General features: G+C 36.9%; 1 long non-coding RNA gene across 2 annotated transcripts; it reads left to right on the forward strand.

Annotated features, from left to right (window-relative positions):
• The first annotated feature begins 1,055 nt into the window (after window positions 1-1,055).
• On the forward strand, window positions 1,056-22,464 carry LOC122148014. Of its 2 annotated transcripts, none has more exons than XR_006161999.1 (4): window positions 1,056-1,588; window positions 7,010-7,191; window positions 21,068-21,136; window positions 21,664-22,464. It is a non-coding gene; the product is annotated as an uncharacterized LOC122148014 (long non-coding RNA). The 2 variants fall into 2 exon arrangements; XR_006162000.1 differs by lacking the exon at window positions 1,056-1,588 and adding an exon at window positions 5,887-6,046.
• The last annotated feature ends 2,815 nt before the right edge of the window (window positions 22,465-25,279 follow it).

Below are 25,279 nucleotides of genomic sequence, written 5' to 3' on the forward strand. Positions count from 1 at the left end.
TAATTATGTAATTACCATGCCTCTGAAACACATCCAACACAAGCTGAGAAAAGTCAAAGGTAACATGGAGATAAGGCCAGAAAACACACACTCATTCAAGCTCAGAAGCAGTTCTTCTGCTTCTACTGAAACTGTCTTTTTTACACTTTTATTTTGGCACTTTGGCACTATTTTGTTAGAACATCCAATGTCCACAATGGCAACAGAATCAATGCAATAACCGTAAGGCAACATCTCAGACAGAAAAGTTTTTCTAAAAACAGTTGAAGTATTTTGTTCATTTTTTGTTTTTATTTCCTCCAGACTGGGACATGGAGGAGGGATGCACTGGGTCTCTGATTCATGGTCCTTCTCTTACCTGCATCGCACCCCCTGCAGGCACACCAAAACCTCTTCATGACCTTTTGCTTACAAACACATAGATTTGGACCCCCCGCCAGCCCCTGACTTAGATATGGGTCAACTCTAGAGCAGGGCATGCAAACAAACACACACACACACACACACACACATGGAACAACCAACTCTACTACTGCAAACCAATGAAACTATTATCTAGACTCTGCAGTTCAGGTAATAATGTTGTAAATAATGTTTAATTTCTTGCACAGACTGATAGTTTTGCTCCATAAGACCTCAATATCTTGTCAGGGGCCACAGGTATTAATTTTGTTCTGCCTGTATAAACTTTTTTTAGTCTCAAAGTGATGGTAGCCATGGAATTACATTTTATGAATTACCAAGGATCAGCTAAAAATCTTCTTTACTTTTCTACTGAAGAAAAAATTCAAATTATTGTCTACCGCTTTAAATCATCAAGCACTTATAAGTGGAGTTTGATTGGCTGTCAGTGTTTTTATCATTTATGAGCTGGAAAAAATTAGTTGTTTCTCATAATTGTTATAGCTGTGTAGACTTCACTATTCTCATAGAATTAGAACAATTATTCAACTAAACCATTAAAATCATCAAATTCGACACTAATCTCCCAAAATTCAGGTTTGGACACTCAGTTCAACTGTAGTAGCAACTGTCTGCATAATTGCTAAATAGGTTTTACTTCATGCTTAAATTCTTCAAATAGTAGGAAAATTCTTAATTATGGCATCAATTGTTAATTTTGCATTATTATATCAACAGCCATGCTTATTCTGCATTGACATGTGATTGTCCAAAATGACAATGCTGTCCGCCCAATTCTCCCATTTCCTTGTGTGTCATTTATGAGATTTTAGGTTGTTTTTATTTTTATGTCATTCTCTTTCCTATTCTTATTTTTCTTTTTTCTTTTTTTAAAGATCCCAGGCACATCCACAATCCGGAGGCCCTATAAGGAGCTTTCACGCTTTTTGGTTTGCTTTAGATGTTTAATACCCCTCTCTTTTGTGTCAGGGAGCTGGAGAGGCGTTAAGAGGCTCTGATAAACCCACTTAGATCCCTTCCTGGCCCGTCACCCCGGCCTGCCAGGATGCTTTAGCAGGGAGCTGATCTGTGACGGCCTGCCACTCAAACTGAGCACTTCTGAAAGCTAGCACAATAGAGCGAGCACCGCAACACAGAACGCAGGGAACCAACGAGCAGAAGAAGGGTGAGGGAGAGGGCACGTTGGATCCCCTCTCTATTTCATCCTTTCTTTTTTTCTGCCTCATTCATTCTCCTCTACACTTAGGGGGCAAGAGTACCTTCGACCTTTGCTTCTCTCTCCTTGTGTTCCTCACTTTCACTGTCCTCCGACCCTCCTGTCCTTCCTTTCCTCCTTTCAATCTAACTCTCTCTTTCTCCCTCACTATCTCTCTCTCTGGCGAGTAAGAGTGGGCCGATGAGGAGTGGGGACAGAAGGGGTGATATGGATCAACGGTCTGTCCAGATGAAGGGATGCACGCTGCTCGGAAGATAATGGGGAGAAAGAGAAATAGTGAGTAAAAGGAGAGTGACAGGCACAGGGAGATTGACAGGGAGGGCTGTGGCACGGTTGCTGTGATCCCAGGGGGCTTTTGGGGGTAGCGGAGCCCGAAATGTCAGCGGTGATATCTGCTCCACTCACGGTGTCTGCCCGAGTCCTATCACAGCACTGCAGCTGGCTGTCCTCGCCCTCGCTCTCTCTGCGTGTCTCTCTCTTTCTGGCCGTCTCACTCTGTCTCACTGCTTTACCAATGTCACATTTTCTCCCTTCATCTCAGTGTTTATCCAGCTGTGCCCTACATCTTTCAATCACCTTTCTCGCCATCTAAGCGCACACATGTATATATTTCAGTCTCTCTTTACACAAACACACAGAATTTTTGGTATTTGTTAATAAATTAATAATTATTTCATTGACTATTTCTTCTACATGTTAAAGAAAGTAATATTACCTGTATTTTTTTTGGCTGTCTCTGTTAATTTAAATGTCCACAACAATTAAGACTACACTTAAAAATTTCAAATTCAATTAAATGTGTTACTTGCCGTAATTATTTGTGAAATTTACAAGAGATTTCTGAAAACTTTTCAAAACCAATTATTAAATTTTTTTTTTGAAGTTGAAAGATTGAAATAGTGATTTCTTGTAAAATCTGTTTTATGTAAAAAAATTTTTTACAGTGTACATATAACTGTGAATGTTGTAGAGAATGTAGTTGGAGGCATTTAAAACCCTGTTTACACCTGGCATTATCATAGGTTTCGGTTGATCTGATCACATGTGGTCATTATGGACACATTATGTTTACACCTGGTAATAACATGCATCTCAAATGTGTCTCCTGTGACCACATATGATTGAGGGGTCGAAGGGAGGGCCTCTGATTTCATGCCCTTATACATCAGCATCAATACTGTATATGGCTACATATTGACAAGACATCCAAAAAAATACCAGATAAAGTTAGCAAAATTTATTCATTTGCTTTCAGATGTTTTTATTTAGAGTTAATTATCTGTGTCACTGCATACTAAAGATGTTCTCCACAGTCTGTATTTGGAATGCATGACGTATTGGTACCATATTGGTTATTGTGCAGTATTTTTTATTTTTTTATTTTTAATGCTAAACACTAATTAAACAAAATAGACTTGAATTATAATGTCTACTTTTAGCATTTAAAACTATAAATTATTTTTGAGTGTTTTATTTAAAAAAAACAAAAACATTTTTATATATACCAAATGGTAAAATTTCATATTGGCCCAGTATAACATCATAGTAATTGCTGGATAGAAATTCTAATATTGTTTCATAGTCTGTATATGCATGAGCTTTTCCAAAATATCCAAAACAGTTTTGGTGAACATTGATTATGGGCAAAAAAACATTTCTCAAAATATCTTCTTTTGTATTATACAGAAGAAGGAAAGCCATGCAGGTTTGTAACAACATGTTTTTTGGTGATCTATCCCAAAACAAGAAAATCTCTGTTGGACCTGTGGCTAAGCAGTTAGGACGTGGTTTGACAGGTAGTGTTGCTCAGTTGAGCGATGCAATGTCTTCCTATCAATGAGAGTGTCAGAATTGCTGGTAAAAAACATCATTCGGGACATCCCAAATTTAATTGAGCCTCATAACTGCTAAACACCCCAAAAGACAAAATGCAGAACCCGCATTTGTCTCATCTGGTTCCCACCCACTCCAGACACACGCTGATTTTATTCCCATCTGTAACTGTGTGTCGTAACCTCTCACACGTGACAGTGTGAGTGTGACTTAGGGTGTCTGTCACCTCTTAATGATGTATGCCTGGCCAGTGAAGAGGTCACTGTCATAGACGGGATGGTCAATTGCCCTTGTTCTGCGAGCAGCGTGGCGAACACTCTCCCTGTAGACTCTGCCATTAAACAGCACTGCGTCCCGGCCCAGACAGAGACGTATTAGCTCTCTATCATTCTTATTGATCACTGGAAGGCACGAGCTTCTGTCTAATCAAATGCCCATTAGTCTGTGTGTGTGTGTGCAGTACTGCTTTTTGTAGCCAGACAGACAGTGACATCATGCTGTTCTCACTGTGTGTGTGGCAGAGAGCGGGTGTATTTGCTCATTGAAGGAGCTCTAATTTAACTTAAGTAACATTGACACAGTCGCCTTTCCTGAGTCCTGGCAGCACACCGCAGTCTTCCTAATTCTATTTTGCATTCTGAAGAGGATCTTTTTAACTATGGGATGTTTTTGGATGTGGATGGAATTGAACGAGTGCCGTCCCATCCTCCGCCGTTTGGCCTGAATTGTGTTTATTGCTGGATTTCTGCTAATGGGATGCTGTGGGAACTTAGCCAAATGTCCACAGCGCTGCAAACATCACGGACCAAAGCAATGGCCCTTCACATGAATTATCATGTCCTACTTAAAAAAATAAAATAAACAAGCTTTTGGACCTTTTGGGAGCCTTTCACATGTAGAAGTTCAAACCCAAGAGTTGTTGAGCACTCTAGGATTCTGGTGCTTTTGTTTTAAATGCACAATCTGGAACTATGTGTACATTACATTAGCCAGCACAACAAAACACATTATCTGCTGTGTAGAAGCTACTTTTCCTGTCATTTGTAATTAAAAAGTGAACTATAGTATATCTCTGCCAGTTACAGACAATGCAAACACGCAAAAAGGCACGCACACACACACACACACACACACACACACACACAAAGCAGGTATTTTTTGTGAGTTTTAGCTGTGTTTCAAACCCTAGTGAGTTACTTTGCAGTCTACAATAAAGTCACCTGCCTATTAAGTCTACATTTTTGGAATGCTTCTGGCAGAAATGTTAAGTGCACAATCGATTCCAATAGAGCTGGACATTAGCAAAAGAGTAGCACACAAATACTGAATAAAATAATAAATGTTAAATTAAAATTAATTAAATGTGTATTGTGGGATTGCATTTTCCATGAAGGATATATGCCGTGTAACTCCCCACACCGATTTTGCTTCAGGTTCAAATTGGTCATGCAAATTCACTGCATTGACCAACAGAAATGTAACCTCATAAATGAACATTTTGCAAGGCTGTAGGCAGCAAATTGAGCACACAGTTGTTTCCAGTAGAGTCAGCATGTTGGTAAGCTTAGAATGTTGCAAAAAAGTACACAGCACACAGATATTGGATAAAATAAATTAAATTAAAATTAATTCTTTTTTTGAATGATACTTTTTGATATCAAATGAGATGTGCATTATGGGAATGCCTTTTTCAAGGATACGTGCTGTGCTAGGTGCAGTCACATTAAACTTTGTTGGGCCAATGTTCATGGTTGAAATAGTAATTTCAACAGTAATCTGTAAAACTTGTGAATGCTATTGACAGGAATTGATTCCAAAAGGGTTGGACATTAGCATGTTGCAAAAAAGTACACCACACACAAATATTGGATTAAATAATAGTTCAATTAAAATGAATACTTTTTTCCTTTTTATCATAAGTTGCGTTCCCCATGAAGGATATATTCTATGCTGCCTTAAGGTCCACTCATGTGTACCATTGTTAGGTGAATTTCAAGGTCAAAAAAAGTCATTTTAATAGGAATTTGCACATTTGAGAACTTTGATTGAGGTTGAAATATTTCCCCATGCAGATTGCTCAAGCTCAAGTTAGTCATATGAAATTACTGCACTGACCAGCAGAAAGCTGCTAGGTTTGAGAGTGACTCTGTGAGCTGTGCTTTATAATTCAATTGACAATAGATCTTTTTACTCATGAAATGTCTCAGAAATTTGAGTTGAAAATTTCAGAATGTCTTTTGCTGTCTAGGTAGGCAGCTTATTAAGGTTTGGAACAGTTTCTGTCTCTCTAATAAACATGAAAGTGGAAAAACTCTTTTCTCTCTCCCTCTCTCTCTCACTCACAGTCTCTTGCTCCTTCGGCTGATGTTAATTAAGTCTAATTGAAAAGAAAACATAAGGGGGAGGCTTTTGTAGTCAGGCTCTTTGATTGGGTTGTGGTGTAGAGCTTGTGTCAGCTTGAGAGGACAGAAAACAAACGAGTCGTGGCCTGGTCATCAGTGGGGTCATTAAACCCACCTTCACCTACTCAGGGTGCTTAACACATCAAAGCTCAGAGCAGACCTCAATCAGTGTGTATGTTTCCATTTATGTGTAAGATGTTTATTTAAATGCATATGGGCACTTGCTTATTCTGATCAAAAATCGTAGGTGTAAAATATCTTAAATTAAGAATGCTTATTTGTGTTGGCCATTAAAGTCTTTAAGAGTAAATCCAAATTATTGGCTGTTTTCACTAGTTCAACCTGGGATCAACAATACAAATGTGGCATCCATCCATCTATCCAAATAATAATTTAAAAAAAATGTTTAAACTTAAATTAAATTTTTTTACCAAAAATTTATAAATTTTCAGCTTTTTAAAATGTTTTTATTAATATATATTTTTTAAAAAAATTTAATGTGTGTTTTTAAGGATTTATTTATTTGTTATTGTAAAAATATTTAATAATTATTTACTTTTTGGTTTTTGATTGTTTTTTGCTCATTTGATTAAATTTTCAAATGGAAGTATTAATCCAATTACATGTATCCATTCATAAGAGCTACTTTATTTGTCCACAACACTCTTATTTCAGGAATCACCCCACCAATATTTTAGTATTACATCTGTGATGAGATGCTTGACATTACTTAGAATTTTGACTCATCAGCTCAGAAAGTTGAATACGAATTTGGTAGTTTTATTTTAGGACACCTACATTCTAGAAAGCCGTTTTAAGTCAAAGTGTGTTTAGAGAAGGCAGACCCTATCATATATGAAACGTGTCATTCGAGGGCTACCAGCATTCATGATACTAACCAGAATTGTATTAATAAATATATTTTTTGCTTTGTTTACTATTTGTGCATGCATGAGTGCTTACTGACAGCTTGTTATATTGAGACCAGGCTGTTTGAATGTATTTTTTGCGATATTTTGGAGAGAATTTTAATAACATTAAGGTGTGGGTAAAGGTATAAGCACCTGGGAGAGAACGTGTTTGTTTATTTCTGAAATATGTGCATGTGTGTGTGTTTGTCTTCGCTGTTTTTCAGAGGGCAATGATTACTCACGTAGCTCTGCGGCGAGCTTCCATTCTCTGTGCAGACCAGAACGTGCCTGTATCACTCTAGCAGTGCCTCGCTTTCCCTCTGCTGTTGCCAGCGTGGTTCTGCGTGAGAGACAGAGGAGAAAAACAGAGTGACGTGGAGAGAAAGATGGAGAAACAGTTAAAGAGGTGAGTGGGGATGTGAATCTCTTGATGAGGAGATACCTTGTCCATACACACCAACACAAACTGTGCTGAGGTAATGTTATGGTAATGTTATGCTAATGATATGCTAATTCAGCAGCAGTATTCCATATCAGGAGTGTGAGAGGATTTCAGTGAGGTCCTTCACCAGTGGGTGGAAAGGAAAGACCTCCTGATCTCACTAAACACACACACACTTACATATTCACCAAAATTATACACTCGCACACAATTTTTTTCCATCTGATTGTAGAGTTTGGTGAGTCTAGGCAGAAAGAGAAAGAGTTCAAGAGAATACTACAATTTGGCAACCCTCTCTGGTTCGAAAATATCTTTGTATATTTGTTATTCTGGCCACAAACAAAAAATTGCAGAAAAAAATTGTGCTGCAGCTCTTCACAAGTTGTGATGCTCTTGTGATGATTCATTACCACTGCCAAATGAAGATCATTTAATTACATTATGCAGGTGAGTAAATTGTTGACTAGACAAAAAGTGTCTTTAGAAGTCCATTATATTGTTTATTTGTGTGTTATTGAAAGTAGTTATAGTACATTACCATTTAAAAGTCACCAAAGAATCCTGAAAAAAAGCATTATGGTTTTCACAAAATCTTAAGCAGCACAACTGGTTTCAACATTAATAATAATACAAAATGTTACTTAAACATTAAATTAGAATTTTCTGAAGGATCATGTGATACTAAAGACTGGAGTAATGACTGGACAAACAATTTTATTTGTAATCAACATACTGTATGTATGTATGTGTGTGTGTGTGTGTGTGTGTGTGTGTGTGTGTGTGTGTGTATGTGTTTGTGTGTGTATATATATATATATATATATATATATATATATATATATATCTCTTCCCATTCTGCTGCCTTTGAACTCATCATAGTCACTAGTAAAAGGTTTGGGACTGTACTTTCTTGTGGTGCCATCAGCCAGTCAGCATCATCATGATGTCATTTCCTATGATAAGGCACAGGTGATTAGCTCAAACACTTCTGTGGTCCCATGAACAACGATGACAGATTTCAAGCTTTTTTCTTTTTTCTTTTTTTTTCAGACTTTAGTGGCATGCAAATTCAGGCTATGCAGTTAAAATATTAAGATTAAAACATTCCCAGAAAAGGGAGATACTGAGTTCACGCAGGGTCTGTGGTGCATTACCGGGCCTTTGTAGTGAATCAAAGCATCTGAGCTTGGCTGCATTGTAAAGACTGGAATGTGAGCACAGTGACCTGATCACATTCTGTGTGAGTGATAAAGAGAAAGCCATTCCATCACTGAAAGCCGATGTTCCACAGAAATGTGTGATTGACAGGTCCCCCTCACATACACATACCGTAGTACACACACAAAAAATTCCTCTTGGCACAGTGGGAGCTTTCCTCTCCTGGAAGTGAATGGACCAGCTTTGTAATTGTCAGTGGGGTTCAGCTCGTGTGTTTGTGATCCTGTCAGTTGTTTGAAATATTATCATGAAATATTTAAAAGTACAACAATGAAAACAATAATAATTTTAATTTAAATATTATTAATAATAATAATAATAGTAGGAGTAGTAGTAGTAGATGTAGTAATAGTAGTAGTCATAGTAAAGGTTAAAATTGTATAAATATTATATATTTAAATACTTGATAATTATAATGCTTTAATTTTTTATTAAAATGTAAAATAAGTATAAAGTATTATATATTTTTATTAAAACAAATTTAATTCGTTATTTTAAATTAAAATGTAATAGTAATAGTTTAATTTATAATAGTTAACTACTTAATAATTAAATTCAAGATTTATTATTGTTTTATTATTATATTTGAATAATTTTTATGATGATGATTATTACAAGTTAAATGTTTATTAATATTTTTCTTTTTTAAATAATATTTATTAAGTAAAAATTTATAACTGGTTAGTAATAATAATGATAAAATAAATAAATGAATAATAATAGTTGTTTTTATCATGACACCTACTTTTACAAAAGCTTACGAAAATAATTCTCAGAGACTCAATAAATAAGCCCTTGGTAGGTTAATTTGTTTCCAGAAGTTTATACACTCATATATGTAGTTCATATAAGTTCATGCAGTTCTCACACACACACACACACACACACACACACACACACACACACACACACACACACACACACACACACACACACACACACACACACACACATATATATACTGTACAAACAGCAGTGTTTCTTTATTTATTTGTTCATCTTGGCGCAGTAACAGTGGCTTAACCAGTCATCTTGGTTTGGGATCGGATTATCTATTAGTGTTAAACTTTCTATATATGAAATAACAACATTGGCTCATGTTGTTATGTTGCATATAAATCACCTGCCTTCCCCTTCCTCTGTTAGATTTCATGAGATTTTACATGCTTGTGTATTTGTATACATTGTGAAGAATGAAAGTGCGTTGCAGAGGTGGGGGGCACTCCAGCTCCTGCCTTCCCCAGCGTGAGCCCCCTCAGTGGGTGGGTGAGGCTGTGGATTCCCCCGGGTCAGTCCCGCCGCTGGACGCTGGATCCATTCATCTGCCAGAGATCTTTTCTTCTCCACTACAAAGCAGCTCTGCTCCCCTGACAGCAGCTCCCCTGCTGCGCCATATTTATCTATTGTGTTTCGTTAGACTCATCTGTGCTCGCTTTCCCTCTCTCTCTCTTTCTCTCTTTCTCATTCTCTCTCTTTCCTTCCACTTCATCTGATCAACATCAGCGCACAAAAACAAAAACAAATCTCCAAACACTCCTGTTAAATATCAGATTGGCTGGGTGCATATTGAAGGCTGGCATTTCAAGCGAGGTCCCTTTTGTCCCTCTGTGTTGTGCAGCTATTGTATTAGTTCAGAGAGTAGGTGCGGACTAATGTGTGTGTCTCTCTCTCTCTCTCTTTCTCTCTCTCTCTCGCTCGCTCTTGCTCTCTGTCTTTCTCTGTATGAGGTTTATTTTGGAGCTCTGTTCAAGAGTGAAGACAGACAGCCCCCCCTTCTTGTCGAACTCTTAAGCGCACTGTTTATTAGTGCTGCTGCTGTGAATGGTCACCCACATAGAGTTTGTACTTTTCTGATCTGGGTGTTACAATATTGTGTTACTATTTTCAGTGTTTAATACATTTGTCATGTCACTGCATGTACAACACACATTCTATTGACCCCCCTAATACCCATCGTGCTTGGTCACCTTAAATATGTCCTCTTTTTTCTCCCAACATGGGATTTGTCAATATAAATTAAATACTATAAATTAAAAAATAGTAACATTATTACCTAATGCTCATCAATTGTTACACTGTTGGCCAAAGCTAAACGACCCCTTCACTCATCCTCCTCCTCTCTCAGTCTTTGCTGTTCTCCGTGTTCCTGTAGTTTCTCTGAAATTGTTAAGCAGTTTATGAAGGGATCTCAACCAGGAATGCAGTGACAGTTAAGGACTGTTTGTCATGTGTTGTTCTGTGACAGAAACACTACGTGTGAAAGATGTTCTGTGTGAAAAAAGGTGTTTTAAAAGTTGCCTGCATTCACATGAACACATCAGGGAAAGAGAGAGAGAGATAGATGAAAGATCAATTAAAATGTTTTTGAAATGGGTGAAGGTGCTTCAGGAATATTTCAGTCATACATAATTGATGAACCAGTCCATGAACCTGCTGACAGATATCAAGATTTTAGAAATGTTTCCTTTTAAATATTTACTTGCCACAAAACTGTACTTGCATTATTTCATTAGAACACTGTAGTTTATATATTCCTACTACATTTGTCATAAGCGCAATCTTGATTTTGTTTTGTATTTTTTTTCTTCCTAGCTAAAACCCAGGCTTATGTCAGCCAATTAATTTCTTCTAAACAAGCTAGTTGTTCTTAGGTAAACCATTTGTATCTCTGGTCTATTTTGTTCACATCATTTAAAGGTGAATTTTCTGCAACATTAACAGTAACCTTTTTGGGAAGTCAACCTTCAAATGTTTACTTTATAGTTTTTTTCTGCAAACCAAAGCTATTTGAGTCTCATGGCACATGTTAACTTTGGCCCTTGAATAACTTGCACTGTATCAATTATAGTTCAAAGATGCATAAATCCAGCTAAAGGTAACATTATACATTGTATATAGAATCTCTTCTTCATTTTTTGACACTTGTCCTGCTATGAACTTCTCTGCGACCATTTGAATTACTCTAGATATGTGCTGAAAATCTTGTTTTGACCATTGCATAGAGTTAGGCTTTCACACACATCAGTCTTGTACTTGTAAGTTAAAAAAGAGGCTTTCTAAAAGGATTTTGGAAAAGGAGAAATAAATAATTATATAAAGGGATAGTTTGAAGAATCAAAGAGTTAAAAATACTAGAACGAGTTTTTCTTCCTCCATTTATCTCTCTCTCTCTCTGTCTCTGCTTGAGTGAAGGAACATTTCAGTCAGCCTGATCTCCTCTCACTCACAGTACAATGAGAGCTGCGCCCATAATGGCTGCTGGAATATCTAGCTACGGGGGGAAATGAGAAAGCAGCATCTTATGGGCTCATTCATCAAGAACTAATTGAGGCCTGGGTACTCTCAAGTGCTGATAAAAACGGAGGAGTATGTGTGTGTGTGTGTTTGCTTTTGTGTTTTCAGCTGGAATGCATGTGTGTGTGTGTGTGTGTGTGAACGCATTGCCAGTGAAGAGCAGAGGAATTCTGCTCTACAAGAGATGTTTTCCTGGTGGAAGTTACTGCATGTGTGGCTGAGTAGCATGCGGGCAGAGGACCAATGGGGTTGCGGGGGGTGTGTTGGTAGCTCTGCATACTAAACGGGTCGGGAGCTACGGAAGAGAGCGAGGGGAGCGAGGGGAGGGCGGGGGGCCGCATTAGACCTGCTTCACTGGACCTCTCATCTGGGGCTGGAGCTATTGTGCTCTACTCCACCTCGCTGTATTGATTCCACCAGGCGGGAATTCTGCACCCCTCTCTCTCTCTTTTTTTCTCTGTCTTCCCTCCCTGTTCCCTGCTTTTTCACTCTCATTTGCTCTCTGCCACCTTTTCCCCTTCCCCTTTCTATTTACCTGTTTCACTCTCTTTCTGCATCACTCGCCCCGTTCCCCTCCCCCCTCCTCCTCCAGAGCCGTTTGACAGCAAGTCTTTGAAGCCTGAAGGATCATGTACACACACATCACCTTTAGCCACCTTTCAGTCGATGCTTATTGATTTTGATATCACAATGAAATATATTATTTTCCCTGCGCTGGCCACTCTCGATCCTTTTCTTCCTCCATCCCTCTCTTTTCCATCTAATGTAATTAAGAACCAAAACTGTTCCACGTTCCTCCGACTCAACCAAATTTACCTGCCTCTTGAGTATGTGTGCTCGCATATACATGTGAAGCGCGGTGACGTGTCAGGTGCAAGTGTGTGAGTGTGTATGCATGTGCTAATGTGTCAAAAAAAAATTAGCAAAAAAATTATCCTAAAAATGCTACCGTTAAAACCTATTAATTGGTTAACTGGAACCACGTCTGTTTGTCTGTCTGACTGTCTGACTTGTAGAGTTTTATAGAGGTTATAGAGGCTTATGTGTTCTAATGTGTGTCTGTGTGCAAGAGAGAATGTTTGTAAAGAGTGTGTGTGTGTGCATGCTAATGTCTTTCTCTGTGTGTATGTGAAGTGATTGTTTGTTTGTATACAGCTTCAGTTTTTCCTTCACTAGGTCTATTATGTCTTGAATTTGATATTGATTTGATTGATATAAATAAATTGATATATCTGATTTGACATGATGTCAATATGATATTGACTTCAAGTCCTTTTCCTATTGGAAGAGGTCAGTGTATTCATACATACTGTATGAATAAGGTCGTAATTTAATAAGCTTTTGGCAATTGCATCATTTCAAGTTAAAAATGAAAATCAAAACAATTCTTACTTCAATAACTAGTGACGCTCATTACTGTTGCAATTGTGTATTGTTACACATCATAATTTTATGCACAAGGGATAGATTAATGAACAGATTAATCAGCTAATGGTTAGAGAGAGAGCAGGGCTTTTTTGTTTGTTTTGCAATGTCTGTGTGGTAAGAGATCTTGCACGCAAAAACACATCAGTGGGGTGTAGTTGAATTTCGAAATGGATTTGAGTTTTTAGCCCAATGTAGATCCATCTGAAGGATGTTTACAGTTTCCAGGAGTATGCAACAGCATTTACCTTACACACTTATCAACAAGCAACCAATAATATATTTGATATGCTTATATTAACATACTATAAAAAAAACACGGTCATTTTTATATGGCCAAAATGGATGATTTTCAGGTGAGTTGTGTTGTAATTATAGTATAAATATTGTAATTATTCCATTAATTTTCAGTTTGACTCATTCAGGCCAATTTGTGGACTGGTGGCATACTGTACAACTCATTGATAGTCGTAAGGAGGCCTTCTGTCAAGGTAAGCTGCCTCCCTCTGAAACTTTATCCAGTGGTGTCGCTCTTATTTATTATTTTATTTATTTTTATCCTGAGTGAAAGGGGAGTCTGTTTCCCTTCGCCCCTTGGAGAAAACACCCCTGACACACACATGCTTGTATTGATTTGCCATCGTGCTGTCACTGTGTGTCTGTGCACTACATCTCTCAGCTACAAATCATGATTCAGAACAGGATCGGTACACACAAAGACACCCGTGCAGAGACTCTGTGGTGTCAGTGGGAGGTGTGTCGTCTTAAGCTAACCTCCGCCCTTCGGGATATGACACTGGAAGACAAAGTAGGATTATCTTTTCTTTCAGATCTTCTGTTGCAAAGCTTGAACAAAATAGCAACTGAAGACAAATGGTTTAATCAGAACAGACAGTACAATGTTTGATACACATTTCTGTGTTAACATTTTCATATGCACTTTGGAGGTGATGCAGTCATATGTAGGCTTATAGGGAGGTTATTTTAACATTGACAGGGATGTATGGAATAAGAATACTGTGTGTCATAATTATTATTTTTTCTTTCTTTTTTTAATAACCATGTTGCTGTTTATGGTTGGTTGTTAGGATGTTGCTAAGTTCAAAAGTTACAAAAAAATATATATTTCAAATAAATTCTGTTTTTTGGTCTTTCTATTCATAAAAAAGTTTCCAAAAAATAAATAAAATAAAAAAAAATATTAAGAAGGACAACCAAATTTTTTTATTTTTTTTATTGATAATAATAAGAAATGTTTCTTGAGCTCAGCATATTAGCATGATTTCTGAAGGATCATGTAACACTGAAGACTGGACTAATGGCTATTGAAAATTACATCACAGGAATCAATAACATATTATAATATATTAAAATAAAAAACTGTTATTTTAAAGTGTAATTAAAAAAATCACAATATTACTATATGTATTTTTTATCAAATAAATGCAGTACTAGTGAGCATAAAATACTTTTTATGAAAAATATTCCTGACCTCAAATCTAACTGATTAACTGATATGTATTAAGAATCTCTTAAAATGTACATTTTGTGAGTATAATATATTTAATGTTAGAAAAATAATATTATTTTTGTATTTTCTTTGGACAAAAGTCTTCTTACACAATTTTGCATCTCAACTAAATTTATCTTTTTCGGTTTGCATCTCAAGTAAATTTATCTTGTTTAGGAAAACAGGTATTTTAAGACAAAAACACAAATTAGGATAATGCACCAATAAACAATAAGAACCTCTGGACTACATCACTGAAGTGTGATGGTGTACAGTACATTCACGCATGCTTTCACAGCTCATTGGCTGTGTTGTGTTTTGGTCGGAATGACACTCGCCCGGCCATGTAAAAATACTTGTGATGGGGTGAGTGTCAGAGTCAGCATTTTTTCCCCCTCTCTGTTCTCTCCTCCTTCCTCCCCCAACTCCCACCCCCACCCCCCACCCCCCACCCCTGCTGTTTAATCCATCCAGCTGCTGTCACGGCAGGGGAGCAGCCAATCTATCACACCATTGAGACACATTCTTCTCACCTGCTCTGCGCCGACACCGTGCCGTACCGGCCCTTTAATGAACAGCCAACATGATCCCGGCTGACAAGCAGGAAATGGATGCAATAAAGATTGTTTCTGCATGCTCTTTGCATTCCTGATAAATCACCTTACTGTTCGACAGACACCAGCCAGTGCCGCGCACAAATCAGATTTCACGCCGAGGGAGAGACACTGAGGGAAGAGGCATCGGGCCAGGAGGGGTCAGTTCAATTTAAATGCAGACTGGCTCGGACACGGAGCCCATGCGACTGCTGATTGCACGTGTGTGTGTGTGTGTGTGTGTGCGTGTGTGTGTGTGTGTGTTGGGAAGCCCTTTGTGATGGACCCGTGACACACCTCGCACCTCACATCATTTCTTTGGATGCAACGGGCGGCGGTACGTGCACACCTGCAGCTTGAAGTCCAGGTGAGGGGGTTTATCAGTCAAGCAGACCTGCTCTGTCCGCCAGAAGACTTTACTCTCTGCAGCTCTGCAGATGATACAGTCACACGTCGGCCCTGCAACCTTGGACAGTGCATTGTAATGAAAGATGAAAGCAGGAGAGGGGCACGAAGGGCGGAGAGAAGAACAGGGAGGGGGGCGTGAGGTGTGGGGATGTAGTGAGAGATGAGGAAGAGATGCAGATCTCTGGGCGGGTAATTTATGATTTAATCTTGTGCAGCCCGTGCTTGCTGTAAGTCAGACTTGGGAGAGAGAGAGAGAAGTGGTGTCTATAGAAGTAAGGTTGTGGAGTCTCTGAATCTTGAAGCTGAAAGGTTTAAATGGATGGTGGAACCTGAGAATGAGTCATTAACTCTTTTAAATGTAGCGAACTAAGCTGTTCAGTGTAGGTGCTAAATAACTTGCTGTGTATTTTGAGTTCCTAACCTTCCTTAAAGTCAACATGAATTCAGAATTGAACCTGTTTACTTCCTTAATGCATGTTCTGTGTATCAAAGTGTAGCTAATAACTTGCTCTGCCTTTGAAACAACTTTCCTTTTCAGCTGACATCATAAAGTTCTCTAATTTTTTAACCCCTCCCCTCCAATCATGCATGATTTATACAGTAGAAATGTTTTAAGATCCAGCCAGTTGGATTTAAATTATATATGTATATATGTGTATATGTATATAACAGTTTTATAGTTTACAATAATCTTTCACTAAATTTCTTTTTTTTTTTTTAATCATAATAAAAAAATAATAATTTTTTTATTATTTTTTATGCAATTCATGATTTTTGAAAAACTGAGTTCGTAATCTTCCCCCATTTCATTCATAATGAAAAATATTTTAAATAAATAAATTGTTTTTTTTTATTTTTTATTTCCCCTAAATTGTCTTGGTAGACTTTAGTCCTAACATTAAAAATGCTCTTTTTTTTTAACAAAATCATCGTCATCATTATTATTATTATTATTATTATTATTATTATTATTGTTGTTATTATTTGAATTATTTAGCAAATTTCATAATGTATGCATTTATATATGTTTTAAATGTTTTTGTAATCTTCCCTTAGTTTTAGACAAACACACACACACACACACACACACACACATATATATGTGTATATATATATTTTAAACTATATTTGTAACCTTCCCTCAAAGTTTCATAATTAAAAAAAAAAAAGTTTCATGCAGAGACCTGTTAAACAGACACCACTTTTTATGATCCAATCAATTCCCAATGTATAAAATCAAGGCCCAAGGGTTTTTTTTTCTCATTGAAGATCCTGTCAGAAAAACATCACTTTATGGAAGGACAATGATTTGTTTCATCTTGACTTTAACTTCTATAAAGGGTTAAAGAACTGCCCTCGGAGGGCTGCATTTTTCAGATTTTGTGTTGCCACAGTGCACTTCCATCTCCACTGTTTACATAGCACACTAAATGTAGTTTTCTATATGATTGTTTAACATATGGAGAAAGGAAAAAGAGACACAGCGTTCTTTGTCTTCCTCAGTGCGCAGTTCTCCTGAGGAGCATTCAAGGAAATTGATATTGGCAGCACTGCAGTGTGTGTAACAGTGGCCATATCGACTGTGTGTGTGAGTGTGTGTCAGCGACTGGCAAGGTGGCGTGGGAGTCATTGCCACACTCTAGGGGCCTGGAGCTCATTTGAATGCATCTCGACACTATGACACCCCCCTTCACTGCTCTCTCTCTCTCTCTCTCTCACACACACACACACACACACACACACACACACACACACACACACACACACACACACACACACACACACACACACACACACACACACACACACAGAGTACTCCCTCTACCTGTTTGGGCTGCCATCATTTGCATGAAATAAGATGGAAATGGAGCCCTTATTTATTTCAGCAGAAATGAACTGTATTATTAAGGGCACCATTGTGCAAAGCACCGGCCGCTATGAGAATACATTACCCTGGCTATTTCTGGAGCGCTCCAGTCACACATACTGGCTAATTTACTCCATTCTTGACTCATACCGCTACTTTGAACCCCCCCCCCCCCACACTTGGGTGCAGTCATTGGAGTGTGTATACAGTATATGTGTGTGTATATGGGTGATTGTAGCTTTGAGACAAATCTTGCTCCTGTGTGGGCAGCTTCCGCATGTATGAGTGTGTGAATTATGCATTTTGGCTGTATCTTTGAACTGAAATCATCTCTAATTCAGTAACATCAACCTTTTTATCAACCAACAGGTTCATTCTTTTCACCTCTGTGGCCTGTGAACAGGAAGAGCGCACACTCACCATTTCCTGTTCAATTTTCTCCTCCTCATTAATGGTGAATGTTCTCTCCCCTGCAGGAATGGTTTTAATAGTACATTGGCTGAACCCTGAACTCTTGGTGGATGTTCCTCTACCCATGATCTGATCTAGAACTGACTTACTTTACCTGCAAACTGGCAATAACAATGCAGCAGAACACCAAAATGGTCTCTGATCAGATTTGCAATCTATTTCTATGCAAGTTGTGAATTTAATTCTTGTGGAAAATCTAAATACGTTAAAACAGCTTGAGAAATTGACAAATAAATAAATAAATAAGTAAATAAAATAAACAAACAAACAAAAAAAACTAACAAAACCAAAATCATTAAAATATAAAAGGGGAATTGGATTAAGTGAAGGGAAAAATACTCTATGCAGATGTGAATGCTTTCCGATGGCTGTATGGTCTGCTATTCAGACTTAAAGGGACAGTTCACCCAAAACTTAAAATTGCCATCATTTACTCATCTTCAAGTCGTTACAAACCTGTATGACTTATTTTATTTTATGAAACATAAAATGACACATTGTCTCAGTAGTTATTTTTATTTTTTTTCTCCCTTTGGCTATTTGTCTATACAAGTAGAAGTTAATGGTAACCAAAATGATTTGGTTACCAGCATTTTTCAAAATATCATCTTTTGTGTTGTACTGAAGAGTCACACAGGTTTGGAACGATTCGGATGAGTAAATCATAACCTATCACTTGAACTATCCCTTTAACATTCTGTTATTATTAAGGTAACAAACCTTAGTTCTCAAGGGGTGATAGAGTTACTTTCTAATTAGAATTACCTTCTAATGTATATTCAAGTAGCTAGTCCTAAACATGCTGACAGTTTAACTAGATTTAACATACTCAGCAAGATTCTCTTTAAACTGCTGCTTCGTCATGTCAGTATTTGACCTGAAAGAGAAAACTGACCATAGAAGAATAGCTACTATTGCACCCGTGTGGCAATGTTGAGAATGTGGTGCATACTTGGTTGCATTCTAACACATTTCACGTACATACTTAGAGTGTGTTTCATGCTTTAATGTTTGACCAAGATATACCCGCTGTGTATGCACACACACAGTGATTTGTGGCTGTTCATTCTTTTACAGCCTTTCTAATGGATTTTATTAGCATCTGAACAGCATTGCAGAGCATATGAAATCTGTCCTTTTTGAAGGGTGCCACTTTTCAATCTGGATCTGAACAAAATAGTCTTATTAGGAGCTTATTAAGCTGAGAACTCACATACACATTCACAAAGAGTTTGATAAACATTACTTGGTATTTTCCAAGTGAAATGTAAGACATCTGTGATGTGATGTACTAATCTTTGGCTGACAGAAACAGCCTCAAATTTTAAAGACATAATCTGCTCTTAGACGGCCATTGCACTTGTCTCATTTGATGTTCTTATATCGTACACTCTTTTTTTTTTCTTGTGTGTGCCACATTTGTGCACATGACTCAGTGTGCATAAATGTATATACAGTATGTGTGTGTGCCTGCATTTGAATTCAAGTTTTGCTGCGTGTTTAGGAAAAGCAAAAAATCTTTGCTCGTGAACAACATTTTCACTGTATTGATGTTTCTGTGGCTCTTTCAACCTCTCTGCAAAATTCAGCCAATATCAAGTTATTAGCATTGATCAGAGGCAATGACAGATCTCAATGTGAAGACCGTTGGATTGGATGACACACAGCTAAACACCAAAGTCTTTACGCTTTCAAATGGAATATCTGGCTCGTAATTACTGTAATAGCCTAAAGCCTAATGTATTGAGGCTTTTAATTGTGGGTGGACTGTTTACATGTGGTGCATATTGTTGTAAAAGAGTGTCTTGCCAGTGTTTCCTTTTGTATTTCATGCAATAATTACTAATATACTAATTTGTCTTTTTGATGATGCTGTTTTTAAATGCATTCACTACAGGAATCATCTGGGGCAACTTGAGGTTATGTGCATTGCCTAAGGGCACTACAGTGAAAGGCTGTAGATTCAAACCCCACATGGGGTGATCCGTCCCCACGTGGGGTTTAAATCCACAGCCTTTCAGGAACTGCTAGGCATATAGATATAAAAAATTAGGGCTGTTGAAGTTAATGCATGCAATTAATTGAATATATTTAACAGAACATTATTGTTGATATCATTTTTATTTTTTGTCATTAACATGTTTAAATTTACATGGTCATGGTTTAATTTTGTTGTGTGATTTCTAAAAAAGTAGTAATCATACTGTAGAACCTCAAAAATATAAATAAAACACCCCAAAAGTACATTTTTGTTATGTATGATTAATCCCACAAAAGATTTGGGTTTAGTTCAGTGCATTTCCTATATATATTTTAACACTATTTGAGAAATACGTTTTAACTTCTTATGTTAATTATTAACAAATAAATTAAAGTGCAGAATCCAGTAATAATATAGTGATGTGGTTATTGTATTGTCCCTGTTAGTATAATTATCAATAATTTTGTGTATTTTATCCTACAGACATTAGTTAAGCTTTGAGCATTTTGAGTTGACAGACAGGTGTATATTTATTTATAATACAATATATTATTTAGTATGATAGTTGTGCCAAATAACCACAGTACATTAATAGTCAATTTTTGTAAGGGTGGCGATGATTAAAAGCCTTAAATATTTATTTTATCATATAACAAAAAATCCACTAACAATATAATTAGTTAGCATTGTTATTTTTAGTTAGTGTTCATGTGTTTCTAAAACGTGTGTGGTTCAGTGCATTTTCTGTGTATTTTAATAAAAGGGATATAGAAATTAGTTAGAAATTGAAAATTGTAGGTGCATTAAACTTTTAATAAAATATTAATTATATTTTGATAAATCGATTATTCCACATTGAACTGTACATACCTAATATATAATATGTTTGTGCATATATTGATGTATATCTGTATACATATTAAATTAGTGCACACTCATAGGCATTCATTTTGTAACTGTTTGGTCGTGTTTATTAATGATGTCATAAGTAAAGTGTTTATATCAGCTTACATGCACAAGCATGGCTTTATATGTGTGCAGTGATGGATCATGTGGGCTCTGTGTTTACCTAGTTGGTGATTTGGATGTGCTTGTGGCAGAGGCGTGGAGCAGGCCAGGATGGATGAGGTTGTCAGGGCTGAGTGAGTACACCCGGCCCTCATGCACTCCATCATGGCCCTAGCTGAGGCTTATCGCCCCCCAGAGGCCGACACTAGAGCTGTTAATGCCTTTCTTAATTACACAAACTTAGGAAATTGCCACTACCACACAATACTGTCACTTAGCGGGATGGAGTATTCATGTTCAGTTAGTTTGCAGTTAAAGAATGCTCAAGAAATTATTAATTGTGACTTTGTGAGTAACTGTAAAAGTTAGTTGAACTGTATGACAATAATTGGTGCAACGTTCAAAAAGAACAATGCAAAAATACAAAGTTCCGACAAGGCTATTCTCTATAGTGTAGACTAGTCATCGTGTGAGTTTTAGCAATGGCCCTGCTTTTGGCCATGTGTTTAGTACATAATGTGTTATAAAAATAGCTTGAGAGAGATTTGGTGTGTGTGTGTGGTTTATGTATGTGTGTGGTGGTAAGGGACAGGAGGGGCAGAGCAGAAATCAAATCACTTAATTGCTGCATTTTTCATCTCCATCATTTGTTTTATGGCAGAGCGGGGCTCTAGAGTAGCCGTGTGTGATTCATGGTTGTCAGGCAAGCAGCGAGCAGCGCCATCCCTCACCAGGCAGTGCCGGTCCTGCACCACACCAGCGCTATTACCCGGATGAATATAACTGCTCTGCTTCATACTCCCAAAGCCTACTCATCTAAGGAGCTAATGCTAACACTGAGCACAGCTACTGGGACAACAAACTGTGTGACAGGAATGAAAAGAAAGACAGAGATAAACAAAGAATGTAGGGATGACATTTCATGACATGATCTGCTGTGTGTACGAAAAGGATAATTCATGTTTAGGATGTAAAACGGATAGTTCTGGTTCTTGATGCTGATTGGTCAACACACTATGATGGGAAACACCGGCTAGCTACTCAGTGAGGTCATCATGTGCCACTTTTTTTTTTTAAATTATTTATTTATTTAAAAAAAAAATTGAGGGGATACCAAAGTATTTTGTTAAGAATGTGCCATGTTCAAATCCTGACCAAATATATTATTAATCTAGTGAACAATATGAAATTGCGATCAATGTGTAATCATCATTCTTTTTAATTTTTAAAATTTTTTGTTTTTTTAAAAATTGAAATTGTTGAAAAAGTTTTGATTTATACAGCCTTTTTTGTTGTTTGGGTGATGTGAGGGCAGATAGATGATCTGCACAAGATGTGACTTGATTGAACTGCACAATATAACAGAATCATATCAGATAATGACTGATATTAAGAGATTGATATTGATCCATATTGGATATACCCTACTGTTCAAAAGTTTTGGTACAGTTTTTTGGTAAGATATGTTTAATGTTGCAGTTATTGATCAATAATACAATAAAACCGTAATAGTATTACAATCCAAACGACTATTTTCTATATGTTGAATTTTTTTTGTAACAATGTAAAAGTCTTATTGCAAGTTTTGATCTGTTTAATGCATCCTTGCTGAATTAAAGTATTTAATAAATATGTAAAAAATGTTAATTAAATATATTGTTTTAATTTATGCTGACAAAATTGTGTAGAATTTTAATATTAACCATTTATCTGCTGTATTCCGTGTATTCCACGCCTCGACTGTAAATAGTTGTAGTTTGTGGCAAACACCAAACTACAAACAGTTCAAAAGTGGAATGAAACTACTAGTTGTATAAAAAGAATCACTTTCATTTTTGTATTTCTGTAAGTTATAAAATCTAGTTTTTCTATAAGTTAACAGTTGCTGTGAGTCATACTTCAGGTCAGGTAGAATCTGCTGTGAAGGTGCTTCTCCTGTTTAAATCAATAGGCTTGTCATTTTGAGTGGTGTCCTTTTTTCTTCAGCGAGCTGAGCTCTCACACACTGAGAGTGTGGAAGTGTGTGTGCCAGCTGTGAACATGTACAGCAGGGAGTGCTGGTCAGTGCAGCAGCTTTCATCAGCCTATGAAGAGAGGGAAGGGCTTTTGTCAGTGAGTTTGCCTCCCTTTTGGCTTTGTACACGCAGACACTTTAAGAGGGAGAAACCTCTGTGCTGGGTTTAGTTCCCTTCTTTTCCCCCTGATTTGTTTGTAATAGAACTTCACACAGCATGACAGTTGTTTATTTGAAGCTGGAAGAAGGTTCTGGAGCTTGTGTGGAAAAGCATACTAGGGCAGTTCCACATATTCATACCTGCTCCTGCTGGACTCCAGGGATTTCCATTCATCTCAATGCCAGCTGCTTGGCTGGTGCAGGACCACCCAGATTTTTGAGAATCTTTGCTCTTTCACCTTATCATTTTTTTTTTTTTTTTTTTTTTTTTTGCTCCAGTAAGATGAGCCGTAAATGCCATGTGACTAATGACTCTGAAGTGTCATGTTAGTGCTGATTGGCTGATGGCAGCACGAGTATGTGCAGTCTTGAGCTGTGTTTCCAACAATTAGGAGTGTAGTTAAAGCTAAAATGCTCAGTTACATTTTTTGTCGCTAATGTATTGTGCACATAAAACTGAAAAAAATTAATAAAAATAAATAAAATAATTAATATAATTTTTGTTCTTTTTTTTTAAAATTGACATAAAATATAAGTATTACATGTAAAACTCAAACTTGAAAACTTACTGAAATAAAATAAGTGATAAAATTACCACAACTACAATTGAAATAAAAAACCTTAAATTAAAAAGAAAACTAAATATAAAAATAATATATAATTATATAATATTAAAAAAATTAATAACCTAACATATAAATAATACCAAAATAACACTGGTGCACACAGATTTATACTTGAACAAACTAAGGTAATAATAAAATGTTCTTCAAACATCCTATAATAGTAATAGTAACATGACCATTACAGTATATTATTGCCCCAACACAACTTATGTTGCATATTTTATACTATAAGTTGAGCTGACATTCATGTAACTTGATGTATGTAATGTAACTTTATTATATTGAGCTTGGCACAATTTTGTCCTATTCATTTGGGGGATCCCATAGGATTTTATAAAGGAACTCTGTCAAATTCACACCATGCTTTCCACTGGTTCAATGTGCTCTGAGTAGTTTCATCCCACTTTTGGACCGTTTGTATTTTGGTGTTTGACATATTCACCTGCAACTACTGTACTTATTACCTGCTTTTAGTGTACTTAATTACTCTAATGTTTGGATTACTAATTTTTTTTAAGGGGGTACAGGTTGCTTAACTCTTGTTAAACTGCTTTAAATTATGAGTAGTTGGTAACTTGACAAGCTACAGTTTCAAATAAGTTTCCCCAACAATGATGATAGTAAAACAACAAAGCCACATGTAGCTGCCCCTTGGCACACACGTACTCATGCAGGATATCACAATTCCTGATGGAGAATCAACTCTTTTTACACACACGCACGCACACATATTTTAGATTACTTTCTTCACAGGAGGAGGTTCATTTTTTGATCCTGCATGTGTGTTTGGAAACTCATCCTTTAAATATTCATTACAAGGTCAAAAGGAGAGAGCTTTTGATGTTTATGTCATGCTCTCTAGCTTGCACACTCAGTATTAGGGAATGTTTGAAATCCCTGATGCTCAACTCTCAATGTTAGTGGTTTATGTGTGTAAGTTTATGTATTGTATTTTCAATGTGCCTGATCCAAAATGCCATGTGGTTTAGTGGTCTGCTCCTGGGAGTCCTTATTACCCATGCAATTCACACACACACACACACACACACACACACACACACACACACAACTGGGCCCAAAACACCACTAATACGTTATTTACTCCGCTTAACTGTCACAGTCCAAAAGGACAGAGAAAGAGAGAGAAAATGAAGTCGGGCCAGCATAGGACTGAATGGAGAACTTAATCAGTATGCTTATGAACTAAATCTGAGTGAGTTCATAATGAGTGTATGTACTGCGAGAGACTCTACACACACCCATACCCTCAGTAATGATGAACATGCTGTCCATCTGAGGCTTATCCATGTTCTCTCATCTTTCTCAAGCTGTCACACACTCTGGAGCAAAAGCCTTTACACTGTTATCAGTTGTGCTGCTTTATATTTCTGTGGAAACCATGATACATTTTTTTTTTCAGGATTCTTTGATGAATAAAAAGTTTAAAAGAGCATTTATTTGCAGTTCACAATGTCTTA

The sequence above is a fragment of the Cyprinus carpio genome, chromosome A16 (assembly GCF_018340385.1).
Source record: "Cyprinus carpio isolate SPL01 chromosome A16, ASM1834038v1, whole genome shotgun sequence".
Taxonomy (NCBI): Eukaryota; Metazoa; Chordata; class Actinopteri; order Cypriniformes; family Cyprinidae; genus Cyprinus; species Cyprinus carpio.